This window comes from Camelus bactrianus, chromosome 6 (assembly GCF_048773025.1).
Source record: "Camelus bactrianus isolate YW-2024 breed Bactrian camel chromosome 6, ASM4877302v1, whole genome shotgun sequence".
Taxonomy (NCBI): Eukaryota; Metazoa; Chordata; class Mammalia; order Artiodactyla; family Camelidae; genus Camelus; species Camelus bactrianus.
In genome coordinates this window covers 12220930-12239402 of record NC_133544.1, presented here as the reverse complement: position 1 = coordinate 12239402, position 18473 = coordinate 12220930, and the positions used below count along the sequence as shown (strand labels likewise).

The 18473-nt window shown below is 42.5% G+C and overlaps 1 long non-coding RNA gene across 1 annotated transcript in view; it reads left to right on the top strand.

Moving 5' to 3' along the window:
- Positions 1–298: 298 nt before the first annotated feature.
- LOC123612416 (uncharacterized) overlaps positions 299–18473 on the top strand; it is a 43175-nt gene continuing 25000 nt past the window's right edge. Inside the window, exons 1-2 of the long non-coding RNA XR_006719640.2 lie at positions 299–492; positions 8363–8441. This is a non-coding gene — a long non-coding RNA (uncharacterized LOC123612416). The remainder of the gene's footprint in view (positions 493–8362; positions 8442–18473) is intronic.

The following is an 18473-nucleotide window of genomic DNA, read 5'->3' as shown; positions in this document are numbered from 1 at the left end:
TCAAAGGTCAGAGCAGAAAAACCAGTACTTTGGGTAGTTGAAAGGCACTCAAGTCTGTCAGAAAGCAGAATTTTTCTTCTGAGGGATCTGTTTGAAAAGAAGCCCGAAAGGCTCGCTGACCAGGTTAAGAACTCAATCCGTCTTCAGCCTAGGGGCGGGGTCAGCGCAGCTTTCCAGAGCTCTAATGGAAGGGGCGGGCCCAGCGAAGTGAAGACAGCCAATGAGAGAGTCTCTCGATGAGGTCATGGAGTTCCTCGGCGCTTCATTGGCGGATCCCCCACGAGGCTTCGGCGCAGACTGCAGGGCGGGTCGGCCAGTGGCAGCCCGGGACCCTGGGATCCAGGGCTCGCACGACAGGTCTCCAAACTTTCTCCCAGGTTTTATTCACCCTGAGCAGCAAACCGCGCGACGGTCTCTTCTTGCAGAGAGAAATGAAAATGCTCGGAAAAAGAGCTCTTACCTACCCCAAAGGCCGGATTTACTTATCCTGAGGTAACCTGCATTTTCTTTGGTGAAAGTGGAGGGTTTGTTTGTTTTGTTTTTTGTTTTGTTTTGTTTTGTTTTGTTTTGTTTTGTTTTAATCCAAACACACTGATTAATTAACCACTTTAACCATTGAAGGGCACTGAGCAAACGTCCCTTGGCTGGTCACCTTTTATTTCCCCATGGTGACACTCAAGGTTGGGAATAAAGACATTTCCGACGTTTTGAAACATTTAAAAACCGTGATTCTCAAACCGTGGTGCACAGAGGGATCCACAATGCTGGTCGCACACACTGGGCCCCACTTCTTGACTCCAGTCCTGACTCTGGATCCTGCAGGTTGAAGAAACTGGTAGGGCCAGGGCCATGGACCCCACTTTGGAAACCACAGCATTTAAAGCATGGTCAGAGCTTGTTACAGATGCAGATTCTCAGATTGTGCTCCTCTAGACCTACTGAATTCGAAACTCTGAGGCAGGGTGTGGCCATCTGCGTTTTAACAAGTCCTCCAGGTGGTCCTAATGCACCCTCAAGTTTGAGAACTGATTTAAATCAACTCCTCCTGACCCTTGAGACTGCTTCAGAACAACCCAGAGTTACTCTGCAGTCCATTCACTCCTCCTGCACTCTCAGAGTCCTACAGCTAGGCAGGGGCCCATGTGGTCCAGTCCTTCTGGGGTAGATAATTTTGGAATGCCTGCCCTATTCTCACCATGAAGCTCCTGGGCTTCTGACTAGGTCTCAGAGCAGCCGCAGTGGTTTTGACTACAAGTCATTGGACCAGAGACACACGTGTGATAGTCCTTTCATGTGACTGAGATGGTTTTTCTGAGTGACTAGACTCTAAGGGTGAACTTGGTACCCAAGGGCAGCCTTGATCTGCCATATGGCCTGGGAGCAGAGGAAACCAGTCTACAGAAGGAAGAGGGGTGAGGCAGACACAAAGGCCCAGAGGTGGGAGGTAGAAAGAGAATCCATTCCAAGATGCCCTCCAGGCCCTGCACTTACAGCCCCTGCCTCTCTCAGACTTAACTCAGGCTCTGGCTCTGGCTCTGGCTCATGGGACCCTAGGCACATTGGTCTTCAAGCAAGAATAGCACAGGCCCACCTGAGATTTGTGCAGGCTGTTTCCTCTGCCTGGAACTCTTGCCCCTTATCATTCTCATGCTGCCTCACTCCTGACAGTCAGGAATGTCCTTAAATACCACATTCTCAGAGCATGGCATGCTGAAGTGGCCCCTCGTCCAGCCACATCTATCACATTAGCCTGCTCTAGTGTCTTCGTGGCATGTGTCATCTTCAGTGTTGTCACATGTATTCATTTGCTTCCTGGTTCATTCTAAGCTCCTTGAGAGCAGAGGTCTTGTGGGTTTGTTCATCACTGATCTCCAGGGCCTTGAACACAGTCTGGCACATACAGTGATAGCTCAGTAAATATTAGCTGATGAAAAGATCACTTCCAAACCTACCTGAGGTCCTGCTGCCTTCCAGCCCTCAGGTAGCAGGTGATTCCCCAGCCTGTATTCTCTGATAACAAACACCCCTCCTGGCTGACCCATGTGGATTCCTGGATTTGCTACCCAAAGACTATTTAGCAGTTCAGCTTTGTTTTACAAACGGATACCCAAGTGACCCACCCAGGGTTATGTGGCCAGTTAGTGGGATAGTGAGAACAAGAGAACTAAACCTTCAGGCCATAGCTGCATCCCCAGGGGACTCACCGTCATGACCTTGGGTCACAGCCCAGGGCTCTCCCCACAGCAAGACAGTCAAGTCAACCTCAGGCCTTTCGCCTGATCTTGCAAGCTTTTAATAAATCAGTTTCATTTTCAAAATACTATCCAGAATAGTCTGTGGTCAGCAGAAGGATGCTGACAGCACTGTCTATTCGAGGACGTTATTTTATTTTCTGATGAACTATAGCGGGAATGGGTGGTTTGAATATCTGTTGCTGAAGGATCATGACAGATGTTACACCTGTCCTCACCCCACCCAGATTTCTTTTTTAAGATGTACAATGATATGACCCAGTAATTCGACTTCAAGGTGTTTATCTGAAGAAAACGAAAACACAAATTCAGAATGATACGCACCCCATGTTCACTGTAGCATTATTTATGATAATACTCAAGACATGGTAATGGCCTCAGTGTCCACAGACAGATGAATGGATAAAGAAGGAAATCTGAGATATTATGTGTGTATTATGCTATATTTTATATATGTATATGTATATATCTTAGCCATAAAAAAAGAACGAAATCTTGCCATTTACAACACCATGAATGCACTTGGAGGGCATTATGCTAAATGAGGTAAGTCAGACATACCATATGATCTCGCTTTATGTGGACTCTTAACACAAAACAAAGTTCACAGATACACGGAACAGACTGGTGGTTGCCAGAGGCCGGGGTAGGGGTTTGGCAAAATGGAAAAGGGTGTCAAAAGGTACAGATTTCCAGTTATAAAGTAAATAAGTCATGAGGTGTAATATATGGCATGGTGACTATAGTTAATATTGTATATTTGAAAGTGGCCAAAAGAGTAAATCTTAATAGTTCTCATCACAAGAAAAAAGTTCTTATCGGTGCTTTACCTGAGTGACTGTTATCAAACTCAGAGATTGTGCTGGTCAGGGAAGGCAAGGAGCAAAAAGAGTGTAATTACTAGCTGCCCTTAGTTGTGGGAGGCAGAACAACCATTTCTCATGCCTTGTGGCTACCTAGGATCTTTATCTCCTTTCCCGTATTTGGGGAGTCCCCCGCCTGGTGAGGCAGAACCTTCCTCCCACTGGAGAGGCTGAAAATGCCAGGCGCTCACTGTGCCAGACTCCCTTGTGGCTACAGTGAATGTGGGTAACCTCAACTCTCCCAGGCAGAGTCCAGGGGCAGTGGCCTCCGACACAGTTAAGGTTGTTCTGGCAGCTGTGGGTGGAGTTGGTCCAGGCATGCCTGCGAACCCACACGCAGCAGGGGTGGCAGTGCATTCTCTCCTTGCCAGGCCAGTCCTGAGGGGGATTTCCAGCCTCTGCTGCTGGCCGCCCAGATTTCCAGCCTGGTCCTCATCCTCCCAGAGATTGTGAACCACCTGAGATTTAATTCCATTAATGCCTAAATCAGCCAGCATTGGTTTCTGTGGCTTATAATGGTGAACAGGACTGATGGATGATGCTTCTTGAAGCAGGGCTGGGCACTGGCAGGGCTAGAAGAGGATGCAGGTGCCCAGGTAGAAGAAATGGCATTTTTGATAGGGGAGAGGTACCGCTGCACCATTGTGCTGCGGACCAAGTCACAAGTTGTGCGGAAGGAAGTGAGTCACCGAGCAGGTCAGAGCGTCTGCCAGCTCCTCACAGGGCTTCCAGAGGGTCAGAGGAATCATGAATGGGCTGGGGGGGGGGGTTTCCTGTAAGTCTGGCTTCTTTCCCTTTGCTGCTTTCTGAGCTTTTCATTGAAGAATGTGAAGCTTTTCCTTTGTTGAAGGGAGGTTAGGAGGTTAGACTTTCCCAGCCTCTGCATAGGCAATTTCTCCAGTTCTGTTGTGAAGCCTTAAGGGTGCTCCCCCACCTCTAGTCCCAAGTTATCTGGAACTTTAGGTTAAGTTCTTCACCTAAAGCACTATTTAACTAGTGTGGATTTTCTTTTTTCTTCCTTCCTTCCTCCCTCCCTTCCTTCCTTTTACAATATTGCTTATGAGCATAGTAATTCAGGTTTCAGGGTTTTTTTTTTTTTTGGCAGATTATATTCCATTATAGGTTATTATAAAATATTGGATATAATTACCTGTGCTATACAGTAAATGCTTGTTGCTTATTTATTTTATGGATAGTAAAGTATAGTTTTTATCCGTTTATTCCATACTCCTAATTTGTCCATCCCCTCCTCCCTCTTCCCTTTGGTAACCATAAGGTTGTTTTCTATATCTGTGAGTCTGTTTCTGTTTTGTATATAAATTCATCTGCATTATTTTTTAGATTCCACATATAGGTGGTACTATATAGTATTTCTTTCTCTGACTTATTTCACTCAGCATAATATTCTCTAGGACAATTCATGTTGCTACAAATGGCATTATTTCATTCTTTTTATGGCTGTATTCCATTATATATATACATACACACATACTACATATATCACGTCTTCTTTATACATTCATCTGTTGATAGACACTTAGGTTGCTTCCATGTCTTGGCTATTGCAAACTGTGCTGCTGTGAACATTGGGGTGCATGTATCTTTTCGAATTAGAGTTTTCATTTTTTCCAGATATATACCCAGGAGTGGGGCTGGATCATATGGTATCACTATTTCTAGTTTTTAAAGGAACCTCCATAGTGTCCTCCATAGTGGATGTACCAGTTTATATTCCCACCGACAATGTAGGAGGGTTCTCTTTTCTCTACAGCTTCTCCAGCATTTATTATTTGTAGACATTTTGATGATAGCCATTCTGACTGGTGTGAGGTGATACCTCATTGTGGCTTTGATTTGCATTTCTCTGATACTTAGTGATGTTGAGCATCTTTTCATCTGCCTGTTGGCCATCTGTATGTCTTTGGGAAAATGTCTATTTAGGTCTTCTGCCCATTTTTTGATTGGGTTGTTTGTTTTTTTCAATATTGAGTTATATGAGCTGCTTTGTATATTTTGGATATTAACCCTCTGTGGGTTGCACTGTTTGCAAATATTTTCTCCCATTCCATAGGCTGTCTTTTTGTTTTGATGATGGTTTCCTCTGTGGTGCAAAAGCTTTTAAATTTGATTAGGTCCCATTTGTTTATTTTTGCTTTTATTTCTTTTGCTTTGGGAGACTGATCTAAGAAAATATTGCCATAGTTTATGTCATAGAATGTTTCACATATTGTTCTCTTCAAGTTTTATGGTATCATGTCTTACATTTAGGTCTTTAAACTATTTTGTGTTCATTTTTGTATATGGTGTGAGGGAATGTTCTAATTTCATTGATTTATATGTAACTGTCCAGCTTTCTCAACACCACTAGAAGAAACTGTCTTTTCTTCATTGTAATTCTTGCCTGCTTTGCCATAAAGTAAGTGATTGTAGGTACATAGGTTTATTTCTGGGCTTTCTATTTTGTTCCATTGATCTGTATGTCTATTTTTGTGCCAACACACACTGCTTTGATTACTCTAGCTTTGTAGTATAGTCTGAAGTCTGTAAGAGTTATACCTCCTGGATTGCTTTGAATTCTGGGTCTTTTGTGATTCCATATAAATTTTAGGATTATTTGTTCTAGTTCTGTGAAAAATGTCCATGTGTATTTCAATAGGGATTGCATTAAATCTGTAGATTGCTTTGGGTAGTATAGTCATTTTAACAATATTAATTCCAACAATCCAAAAGCACAGGATATCTTTCCATTTCTTTGAATCATCTTCAATTTCCTTTGTCAGTGTTCTATAGTTTTCAGCATATAGGTCTTTTACCTCCTTGGTTAAGTTTATCCCTAGGCATTTTATTTTTTGATGTGATTTTAAATGGGATTTTTAAAAATTTTCTCTTTTTGATATTTCGTTACTAGCGTAAAGAAGTACAACAGAGTTCTGTATATTAGTTTTGTATCCTGCTGCCTTGCTGAAATCATTTATTCATTCTAATAGTTTCTGTGTGGCAACTTTAGGGTTCTCTATATAGAATGTCATGTCATCTGCAAAAAGTGACAGTTTTACCTCCCCCTTTCCAATTTGGATACCTCTTATTTCTTTTTATTGTCTGATTGCTGTAGCTAAGACTTCCAATACTATGTTGAATAGAGTAGTGAGAGTGGGCATCCTTGTCTTGTTCCTGAATTCAGTGGGAAGGCTTTCAGCTTTTCTCTGTTGACTATTATGTTGGCTGTGAATTTGTTATACATGGACTTTATTATGTTGAGATGTGTTCTCTCTGTACCCACTTCGGTGAGAGTTTTATCATGAATGGATGTTGAATTTTATCAAATGCTTTTTCTGCATCTTTGAGATGATTGATTATGGTTTTTCTCTTTCCTTTTGTTAATGTGGTGTATCACATTGGATTTTTGATTGCAGGGAGGTTTTTTTTACAATACAGATTCTATTTTACTTCTAGTGATCAATCTGTTCAAATTATCTGTTTTTTCTTAACTCAGTCGTGACAGACTATATGTTTCTAGAACTTCTAGCAACAGCCAAGGCCTCGGGAACCTTCACCACATTAACAAACCAGTTATAGGCTGGCTTTTACATGTGGGGTCTCAAACATTTCTGTTGCATAAATAATCAAGTCATCCAGGCAAATAATAACCCCAGTGGCTTTTGAAGGGCTCCCAGAAAGGCTTGTACCCAAAGGCCCTGCCCTTCCTCTCCCACTGTCCTTAGACATTCTCGCCTTGGGCAGGTGCCCTGTAACATGCCTGCCTGTCTGAGATAATACATGAAGCTATGATCACCTAGCTCAGATTAACTTCTTATCTCCCTTTCGCTTGCAGTTGGCAGGGAATTGTTCCCAGCAGAGCAAGGTGCCTCAGGTGGGCTGTGAGGGAAGCAAGGGGTGGAGAAAAGAGTAGAGGACCTGCCTCCCTGGAGGGGGAGAGGGTGGGGAGGAGGGCGCCTAGGAGAAACTTCCCTGACATGATTTTCCAAGACCAGGACTAAACAAATTCATGGCCGAATTCATGGCTGTTAAGAATATTAGGGCCAGAGGGAAGTCCTCAGAGAGCAGAGGGTCAAAGAGCACAGAGAAGGAAACCAGATCAGGGCATCAAAAGGACACATCTGCAGTCTGGAAGTAAGAGCTGGAGGTGAGACTGGAGCACAGGGCTCCATCTCCATCCTTCCGTGCGCTGTGCCTCCCTGCCCCAGAGGTCATTTCCTTCCAGCTCACTGAGTGTGGCGCCTGGGACAAAGCCAGATGCTGGCGACATGCAGTGGGGAGCTGCAGTGGGGAACTAATGGGGAAGGGATACATTCATTAGATTGGGTGCTGAACTGGGCTCTTCAACCTAGCATGGGGTCTGGGAAGTCTCCGTAAGGAGACGGTGATCTGAAGGCCTTGGGCTGAGCGCGGAGAATAGGGAAGCATCCTGACAGGTGAACTACAGTGAAGATCTGTCAGGAGGGGGTTGGGGGTGCTGGGGAAAGAGTGGGAAGGGCAAGGAGTGCCGGGGCCTAGGGCCTGGTCCACCATGAGGAGCACCCCACAGGGCTCTGGGGCTTCTCTCGGGAAGTAGTTGGGAGCCACAGAGGGGTTTCAGTGGGAACGTGGCACGATCAGATTTGAATTAGATGGTCACTGAGAGGATGTCCACCTCTAAAATCCCTGACCCTGCACCCCACTGGAGCCCAGGCTCCAACCCCAGAACTGCCACCCAGAAAAGCCTCTGCCAAGGATGGCTGCTCCCTCTGCATCCAGATCAGTGGCCCCTGTGTAGAAGCCACAGCTCAGGCTTCTCTCATTCACTTAAGAACAGGGGACACTTAAGCCCACTCTTCACCCTAACTTCACAGCATTTCCTTGGCTCCCAGAATCACCCTTTCTGGCCTTCTCTGAGCTGAAGACCCAGGACACCAGAGCACACAGGGGAGTTTGTGGGCTGGCTGGCCCCTAACCTGTGCCTAGGAGGCATAATACCATTCTTTCCAACTCCCCGAAATCTCAGGACAGCTACAGAGCCACCTTCTGACAAGAGTGGAGCGCTCCAGTCAGCGTGGTCCACCTGCAGGGGTAGAAGGATGCTGGGCGGGATGCTGGTGAACAGACAAAACCAGCTCTGGGACCCATCCCTTTGTCAAGGGAGCTGGGTTCTAAATCACCTGTGCTCCTCCTCTGTGGCCTATTTATTTGGGGTGTCTATCTACAAAGCTGGGAATGACATCTGTTTGTCTTTTTCTCTTTCTCTCTTAGGAAAATTTTTATAAAAAACAAAAAGAAACATGGTGTCCAGGGTGGAGCTATCCCTGAAGGTCTTTCCACCGGACTATGGGTAAGTCAGTTAATCTTTCTGAACCTCAGTTTTCTTGCTTGTAAATATTGCTTGACCTCAAAGTGTCTCAGAATAGGAATGTCTGGACACCCTACCCTGGTCAGCATCCAACTGTACAGTGTCTAGAAGCTCAAGTGTATTAGACCCTGGGCCTCCCGGGTCGTCCAGTAGGTTTCACCAGGAGGGTTTCACCTGATTGCAGAGTAGTAGACCCTGAGCTTCCAAGGGGCTGTCTGTGTCCATGACATCACAGAACAGCTCAGGGCCCAGCCTAAAACTTCAGGAAACATCCATGTATCAAAGGACAGTCATCAGGGAATATGGTTTTGTCTGTTTGTGAAGTTTTTTTTTTAAAGTGCTTTTGAAAAGAAATCTATGAAACTGTATATGATGACACAGGAGTTTGCCAATTATTCTTTCATGCTCCTGGCAATAGTCTGAGTTTGATCTTTCGCTGTTTAACACGTAAGAAGCAGACGGTGTTTATAAGTTCAAATAGTGGCTGTGATTTCACCAAGAAACTGGGGAAGCTTATTATTTCACATGTGGACCATGATGAGCAGATCAACTTGCTCCTGTGAAGGCTGGATTGCCCCGATTTCTCAGAGAGAATGTATGGCCCCTAATTACAGCGGCTACACAATTACTTCAAAAAGTAAGGTGTGCTGACAATAGGGAGAACAGATGTGACCTTTGACTGAGGCACTGAGTCATGTCCTTTCAAGATGCGAAGGGAAAGACCATGGGCTCTGGCATCAGTAGACTGGTGAACCAACACAACTTTGCTGTAATTGGCATTCCTCTCTTTCTCAAGGATGGATATTAATATTTGGCATCTCTTGAGTCTTTTTTCAGACTATCACAGACTAAAACCTTCACTGTCAGGTGCAATATCTTGATAGTAAATGGCAGAATTATATCCTGCACCACCACAGAGAATTGCTCAACCTGAGCAGGGCGGGGGTGAGGAGCAAAAAGGAGCTTCCAGGGTAAAGTGGCCTCAGAAGCATAAAGCCAATGTGATATAATTAATCCTTGTCACTCTCCCTTAGAGCGCAAAAGTGTTTTGAACTGCCAGAAAGCACTTGGCAAAGATCTGCATTTCCATTTTTTGTTCTCTTTGATTTTCCTGAATTCAATTCCACGAGTAGTTATTAAGCAGTTACTGAGTATCCCGGATGGTGCTGAAGCCCCTCCCACCTCCTCCCGGCTCTTCACCCCTCCTCCCCCCGCACGTTCGTATAGGACGCCCCACTGTGTGGGGCTCACTGCTCAGAGGGGCCCCATGGATGGATTCAGTTCCACAGGTCACTCATTCTGCAGGTCCATGACCCCCAGAAGCCTGTTGGCCTAACTGAGTGAGCACACACGGCTCCTCAAACTGAGCTTTGTACCATCTGCTCATTCATTCTCGGGATCATCTGGGTTAAAATGTTAATTCTTGGATGGCCTCCTCTCGCCATCCATCATGCTCAGGGCGGACTGCCTCCCCTTACAGTTGTTCAGGGAATGTTTTAAAACTAGTCTGAACAAACCACTGGCATGCCAGTCTGCTGCTTGTGGCGTTCCCTCTTACTGCATCTCTGTTCCTCTCTGCCAGGTTATGTAATCAAGAACTGACTGCTCTTTGCTGGTGGGATGGGGCCTACGTTGTCCTTTAAAAAATCATTAACAAATATTCCTGATATGCAATAAGGCATAAGGAATGCTATAGGGAACACCTGTGTGCTACCACTAAGCTCAAGAAATAAAACATCAGAAATATAACCGCAGCCTCCTACTTAAAGGGCCCCAAGCTCTAAGGCAGAGCTTTGCCACTTGCTGGCATGCTTGGGATCAATAGTGATTCTTTGGGTCACAATTAAACATAGCTTCTGAGTCTGATCTGGTAAGACACTGCAGAGTCGAAATGGGTCTAGGAGATTGCTAACAGCTATTATCCCTACCACTGTATTTTTCTGCATCCAGAATGGGTCACCAGTAGCAAAATCAACAGGGGCAGGCCTGTGTGAGGAGTTGGAATTTTGACTTCAGCCCACTGAGCCCCCTTCTCATCCTAATAATAACCACACTGTCAAGGTAGGGGGTTCTGGTCAGGCCGGAATTATGAAGTGTCACCCAGGCCCATGACTTTTCCCTCTGCCCAGATCTCCTGCAGGGCCACAGCCCCAACTTCTTCAGGTCATGCTGGCTCTTCCCACTCTGGGCGCCCCCTTTAAGCTGCATGGTATATTATTGGCCTTAGACACTCCCTCAATATTTATAATCCACCAATAACTACCAAAATTTTTGAGCACTTCAAATGTATCAGACATTTTATATAGACTTTACAGCATAAAGAATTACCCCCAGAGAATGTCCCAGTCTTCTATGACAAAAGGATAACAATAATGTTATACCTATTTTGCAGGTGAGGAAACTGAGGCCCAGATGAGTTTGACCCTCCAGGGGTCGGAACATAGGCAGTGTCAAAGGGTCATATCAAACTTGCTGAGAAGGTAGGATTTTGAGGCACAGTTCTTCCCCAGACCTTCCACCGCAGGCTGATTGTTTTCTTGACAGGCTGGTCCATCCATAGTTTTGGGCTATCTTTCAGCCACTCGTGTTCACACCACATTATTCAATGGAGGGACTTAGGGTGGCCTTAATCTGTCTTTCCCATGAGTTCCACGTCAGTACCAGCTGCAGCCTTAAACTACCACTAGGTACCATCTGGAAGAACTGACTGCTGGTTTTGCTCAGCTGTATCACCAGTGACTTTGAAAGTCTGATAGAGTAAACACTAATAATATTTACTAGAAGCATCCACGGACACTTTACATATGTTATTATCTTACAAAAATGAGATTCTTGACTCAGTCCAAGCATGTGGCTCAGCATCATTTGCAGCTAAACCTTATGCAAAGTAAACAAGCAGGTGGCCGCAGCCAGCCAGAGCCACTGTCCATGGGTCTTGGGTGGCCCGAGGTTATCGCCTTCACCCCACACCTTGCCTGGCTGCTCCGTTCCCGGCCTTGGCATCACCTGGGGCTTACTTCTTCTTTGTCTTATAAATAGCCAGACACATGCCAGGGTTAGCTGTTAATCCGGGGGCTGGCTCTGAGTTTTCAGAATCACGTCTTCTTTAGACTGAGCTGATGGCTCACAGAGCCCAGCTGACCAAAGTTAAAAAAACATAGTAGGCGAAGCTCAAGTCCAGTTTTCAGAGTGTGGCTGGATTTGAGAATTGATCAAAGAGTGAAGTGTGCTACGAACAGCCCCTACAATGCAATCCTGTCTATGTTATCCTGTGTCCCAGGCCCTCCTGCTGCCGAAGACTCCACTACTCCCCAGTAATTCTTTGTGGTGAAAGGAAACTTCTTCCATTTGATCAGGAGGCTTCAGGGCCCAGGGAGAGCGAAGACAAGGGGATAGGAATGGAGAGTGAAGGCTCCAGGAGCAGGAGGATGGGCCATAATTTCCAAGAAATAAAAAAAGGATAAAGAGTACAAAAAGAGAGGGGGAAGGTATATAGCTGAAGTGGTAGAGCACATGCTTAGCACACACAGGTCCTGGGTTCAATCCCCAGTATCTCCTCTAAAAAGCAATCCATCCATCAATCAATCAATCTAATCCCACCCCCAAATTAAAATTAAATTAAAAAAAATTGAAAAGTACAAAAAGGGGGAAACAAAGTACAAAAAGAGCTACGCCACAAGGTTGTCAACACTGACGAACAGCCTTCCTTCTCAGCAAATTAAAATCCCATTGCTCTTTTTTATTTTTATGCATCCAGTTTTAAACAAAGCCTTAGAAAAGATGTCCTGCAGTTTTAAACTTGATGCAAAATATACACAAATACTGCACTGGACACAGCCCAGCTGCAGGAATCCAAAAGTCAACTGTAAACAAATAAAGCTTTACTCTTGGGCCTAATAACAACCCAGGCTTCTAAGCTGAGGATACATTTATTTCACTCGCAAATTTTGGTTTTAGCTGGTTGAGCTCAAGATCAAATTGTCTTGAGAAGAGCCCTCAGGGGCATGAGTCCCAAGCAGGGCCACTCCTGGAGGTTAGTGGGAAGGGGGAGAGATTTGCTCATTTCTGGGAGCACTGGGCACTGGGAGATAGGCACTGTTTTGTCCCTGGCTTTTAAGAGGGGTCTCCTATATGCTGTGTTCCTTTGGTGTAAAGTAAAGCTTGTCTCACTCAAGGTGAGTAAAAAATACATCTGCCCCCAGATGCTTTGCACTACCAAGGACGAAGAAAGCAGGTGCTGAGAGAGCGTGCGCACAGTAGGGAGACCCAGCAGTGGGGTCTTGGCCAAACCCATGGTGGCCAGAGATGGGCATGTGATGTGTGTTTCCTATTTGCTGTAACAGTTCTGTACAGTAAACCACAGATATTTCAGATGTACAATTTGATGGATTTTAATAGATGTATACACCTGTGAAGCTTTCGAACTTCCAATTTATCTGTTCCCACCCGCTTTACCCCTGGTAACCTTAAGTTTGTTCTCTATGTCTGTGGGTCTTTCTGTTTTGTAAATAAGTTCATTTGTGTCCTTTTTTTTTTTTTTTTTAAAGATTCCACATATAAGCAAAATTATGGCATTTTTCTTTTCTCTTTCTGGCTTACTTCACTTAGAATGACAATCTCCAGGCCCATCCATGTTGCTGCAAATGGTGTTATTTTATTTTTTTCTATGGCTGAGTAGTATTCCATTGTATAAATATACCACAGCTTCTTTACCCAGTCATCTGTCAATGGACATTTAGGTTGTTTCCATGTCTTGGCTATTGTAAATAGTGCTGCTGTGAACACTGGGGTGCATGTGTCTTTTCAAATTATATTTTTCTCTGGATATATACCCAGGATTGGGATTGCTGGATCACATGGTGAGTTTATTTTTAGTTTTTTAAGGAATCTCCATATTGTTCTCCATAGTGGCTGCACCAATTTACATTCCCACCAACAAAGTAGAAGGGTTCCCTTTTCTCCACACCCTCTCCAGCATTTATCGTTTGTGGACTTTTAAATGAGGGCCATTCTGACTGGTGTGAGGTGATATCTCACTGTGGTTTTGATTTTCATTTCTCTAGCAATTAGTGATGTTGAGCATCTGTTCATATGCCTGTTGGCCATCTGGGTGTCTTCTTTGGAGAGATGTCTGTTTAGGTCTTCTGCCCATCTTTTGATTAGGTTGCTTGATTTTTGGTATTAAGCTGTATGAGCTGTTTGTATATTTTGGAAATTAGTCGCTCATTCGTTTTGTTGATGGTATCCTTTGATGTGCAAAAGCTTTTAAGTCCCATTTGTTTATTTTTGCTTTTATTTCCATTACTCTAGGAGCTGGTTTGAAAAAAAAGTATTGCTGTGATTTATGTCAAAGAGAGTCCTGCCTATGTTTTCCTCTAGGAGTTTCATAGTATCTGGTCTTACATTTAGGTCTTTAATCCATTTTGAGTTTATTTTTGTATATGGTGTTACAGAATGTTCTAATGTCAGTCTTTTACAGGTAGCTGTCTAGTTTTCCCAGCACTACTTATTGAAGAGACTGTCCATTGTATATTCTTGCCTCCTTTGTTGTAGATTGACCATAGTGTGTGGGTTTATTTCTGGGCTTTCTATCCTGTTCCATTGATCTAGGTGTCTGTTTTTGTGCCAGTACCATACTATTTTTTTTAATCTTTTTTGAAAAACTTTTTTTGGGGGAGGAATAATTAGATTTTTTAAATTAATTAATTACTTAATTTTTAAATGGGGGTACTGAGGATTGAACCCAGAACCTTGTGCATGCTAAGCACATGCTCTACCACTGAGCTATACCCTCCCCCAAGTACCATATTATTTTGATTACTGTAGCTTTGTAGTATAGTGTGAAGTCAGGGAGTGTGATTCTCCTGGCTCCGTTTGCCTTTTTCAAGAATGTTTTGGCTATTAGGGGTATTTTGTGTCTCCATAAGAATTTTAACGTTTTTTGTTCCAGCTCTGTGAAAAATGTCATTAGTAATTTGCTAGGGATTGCACTGAATCTATTTATTGCCTTGGGTAGAATGGCCGTTTGAACAATACAGATTCTTCCAAGAATATGGTCTATCTTTCGATCTGTTTATATCATCTTTAATTTCTTTTATCAATGTCTTATAGTTTTAGGAGTATAGGTCCTTTGCCTCCTTGGGTATGTTTATTCCTAGGTATTTTATTCTTTTTGGTGCAATGGTAACTGGGGTTGTTTCCTTTATTTCTTTTTCTGCTATTTTGTTATTAGTGTGTAGAAATGCAACTGATTTCTGTATATTAATTTTGCATCCTGTAAATTTACCAGATTCATTAATGAGCTCAAGTAGTTTTCTGATAGCATCTTTAGGATTTTCTGTGTATAGTGTCATGTCATCTACATGACAGTGACAGTGACAATTCCAATGTCAATTCCTTTTATTTCTTTTTCTTCTCTGATTGCTATGGCTAGTACTTCCAAAACTATGTTGAATAAAAGTGATGAGAGTGGGCATCCTTGTCTTATTCCTGATCTTAGAGAATATGCTTTCAGCTTTTCACCATTAAGTATGATGTTAGCTGTGGGTTTGTCATATATGGCCTTTATTATGTTGAGGTATGTTCCATCTGTGCCCACTTTCTGGAGAGTTTTTACTGTAAATGGATGTTGAATTTTATCAAAAGCTTTTTCTGCATCTATTGAGATAATCACGTGGTTTTTATTCTTCAATTTGTTAAGATGTTGTATCACATTGATTGATTTGCAGATATTGAAAAATTCTTGCATCCCTGGGATGAATCCTACTTGATCATGGTGTATGATCCTTTTAATTAATTGTTGGAGTCAATTTGCTAGTATTTTGTTGAGGATTTTTGAATCTATATTCATAAATGATATTGGCCTGTAATTTTCTTTTCTTGTGATACTTTTCGTATTTTGGTATTGGGATGATGGTGGCCTCAGGAGTTCAGAAGTGTTCCTTCCTCTGCAATTTTTTGGAGTAGTTTCAGAAGGATAGGTGTTAACTCTTCTCTACATGTTTGGTAGAATTCACCTGTGAAGTCATCTGGTCCTGGACATTCATTTGTTGGGAGTTTTTTAATTACTGATTTGATTTCAGTACTGGTAATTGATTTATTCATATTTTTTATTTCTTCCTGATTCAGTCTCGGCAAATTGTACTTTTCTAAGAAATTGTCTATTTCTTCTAGGTTGTCCTTTTTGTTGGTGTTTAGTTGCTCATAGTAGCCTTTTATGATCCCTTGTATTTCTGTGGTGTTGGTTGTAACTTCTCCTTTTTCATTTCTGATTTTATTAATTTGGGCCCTCTCCCTTGTTTTCTTGATGAGTCTGAATAAAGGTTTATCAATTTTGTTTACCTTTTCAAAGAACCATCTTTTAGTTTCATTGATCTTTTCTAATTTTTTGGTCTCTATTTCATTTATTTCTGCTCTAATCTTTATGATTTTTTTCCTTCTACTAACTTTGGGTTTTGTTTTTTCTTCTTTCTCTAGCTGCTTTAGGTGGAAGATTAGGTTGTTTATTTGAGATTTGTCTTATTTCCTGAGGTAAGCTTGTATTGCTATAAACTTTCTTGGAACTGCTTTTGCTGTGTCCCAGAGGTTTTTGATCATTGTGTTTTTCATTTTCATTTATCTCAAAGTATTTTTTTATTTCCTCTTTGATTTCTTCAGTGGTCCATTGGTTGTTTAGTAGGATATTGTTTAGCCTCCACATGTTTGCAATTTTTGCAGTTATTTTACTTGCAGTTGATTTCTAATCTCATAGCATTGTGGTCAGAAAAGATGTTTGATGTGATTTAAATTTTCTTAAATTCACCAAGGCTTGCTTTGTGGGCCAGGATGTGATCAATTCTGGAGAATGTTATGTGTACGCTTGAGAAGAATGTGTACATGGGTTACCATGCAGCACTTCTTCCCAACTGAAACACATGAGAGACTCTGGTCTGAGCCAGAACCATCCAGCTAAGCCGCTCCTGAATTCTTGACCCATAGGAACAGGGAAGTAATAAATGGTGGTTGTCACACCACTGGGCTTGGGGACTATTTGTTATGCAGCAATGATAGCTGACACAGCACCTGAGCCTGGGCTCGTTCTGTTATCTGCTGCTGCCTCCAAAAAATAACCCAGTTAGGGAACCATTTCTTTGGAAGACTGAGAGAAGATGGCCTTAGGGGGTGGGAGGTGGGTGAGTTTCAGAGGATAAAAGTGAGGGATCAGTGGCCAAGGTAGCAGGGCCGAGAGTCATTTTTGGGGGAAGATTGGGTGAGAGGTGGCCAAGGAGATGGGAACCAGCTGCCCTGATCTGTGGTAATGAAGCCCTGGCAAGCCCTCCCTTATGATCTATCAGGGGCTGGTTTCTTCTGAGGCCTTCAGGTCATGACAGAGATTTTTCGAGAAGGGTAATGACTGGGCAACTAGAGGACCAGACCTTTAGGGAACTCTATGCAGGGGAAGCTTCTTCTGCTTTTAAGACACTGCAGAGCAGTGCAGGCAAGCACTATTAGAACAACAGAAAACCCTGCATTCAGTTACCTCCATACAATTTTAGTATAAGCAAGTTAATTTGAGTCATTCTTCTAAGATACCAAATTCCTGATGTATACTGTTGTGTTTCTTTAGTAATCTTATTTAATTCCCAAAATAACATACTATAAACTCCTCTCTGCCACCCAACCCCCCACAAATCCAAGTCAGATATCAGGTATTTTACACTGACAGGTTTATTCTTTTCTTAAAGCTTGAACAAATACATCTCCACACACCCAGAAGTTGGTAAAAGGTAAGTCCTTAATGCTTTGTTAAAAATAAAACCCATACATAAAACTTTCTGGCCAAACTCCCAAGGCAAAAAAAGTCACACTTCTGTAATACATTCACTTTTGATACATGTGTGTTTTTCAGTCAATACAACTCACCCAGACCTGCCTGAACAAAGGGAAAACTAAATTTGAGACCAGGAAGGGAAAAAACACATGCCTCTTATAAGTGTTAAAGACAAGCAGCCATGGGATTCTGAAAATTCTCAAGAAATAGTTCATAGTATACAAACTTTTAACTCCATATAGTTTACCTTTAATCAACAGTAGTACCAATTATCACTATAATAAAGCATTCAGAAAATATTCAAAAAACTATGCATATTTATAGCAATAAAAGAAACATGTACCATTTAGCTCTTCTAAGATTCTCAGAAGAGGGAAAATTCATTATAAATTAATACTTGAAGATTCTAGCCCAGCTAGAATGAATCAATTTCCAAAAAAAAAAAAAAATTCTACCATAAAATATTATAAATATGGAATTCAGGAAAGCAGCTAAAGAAAAGCTTGTATTTACTTAATGCAGGAGGCATCAAGCCACTCCCTCTGGGGAGAATTAATACTAATAAAAACAATGGAAGATGACATAAAGGCAGATATAAAATAAAATTATTCCTTGATACGAGAATAATTTTATTTCTTGCATTGTAAGAATGTCATATTCTTCTATAGAGACTTAGAAAGAAAGTCATGCGAATAAAATTGTAATTGCACGCCAGTTGAGTGACTTTGTCAGAGGTCTGGCCCAGAAGGGCTTTTTCAAAGACGTTTAAAAACCCATTCTAACTGCCATCCCAAATTGAGGTTTACAACCAAAAGAAGAAATTATATACTCCCAAAGCACACCCTATTGGTAGAATTTTTACTTAAGAGCACTTATTGCTTCTTTCTTCAGTAAAAAGGAATTTTCCGTATTGGAAAATTGGGAGTACAGTGAGAGGGGGAGAGAAAAAGAGACAGATATCCAGGTAAAGAACCTCATTAAGGCAGGCAGAATATGACAGAGATCAACAGAAGAAAAACGCAAGCAAGCATCTGCAAATAGAGTAGTTCCCTCCTGTGATGACGAGTGGTCCTAGCTGGGGGGACCTGCACCAGGCTGCCTGGGAGTCTGAATATAATAGCTGCTCCTCTCATATTTAGGGAATGATGAATTAGCTACTGCCTATCAGGCAACCAACACAGCCAACACCAAAAAGGTTGCAAAGA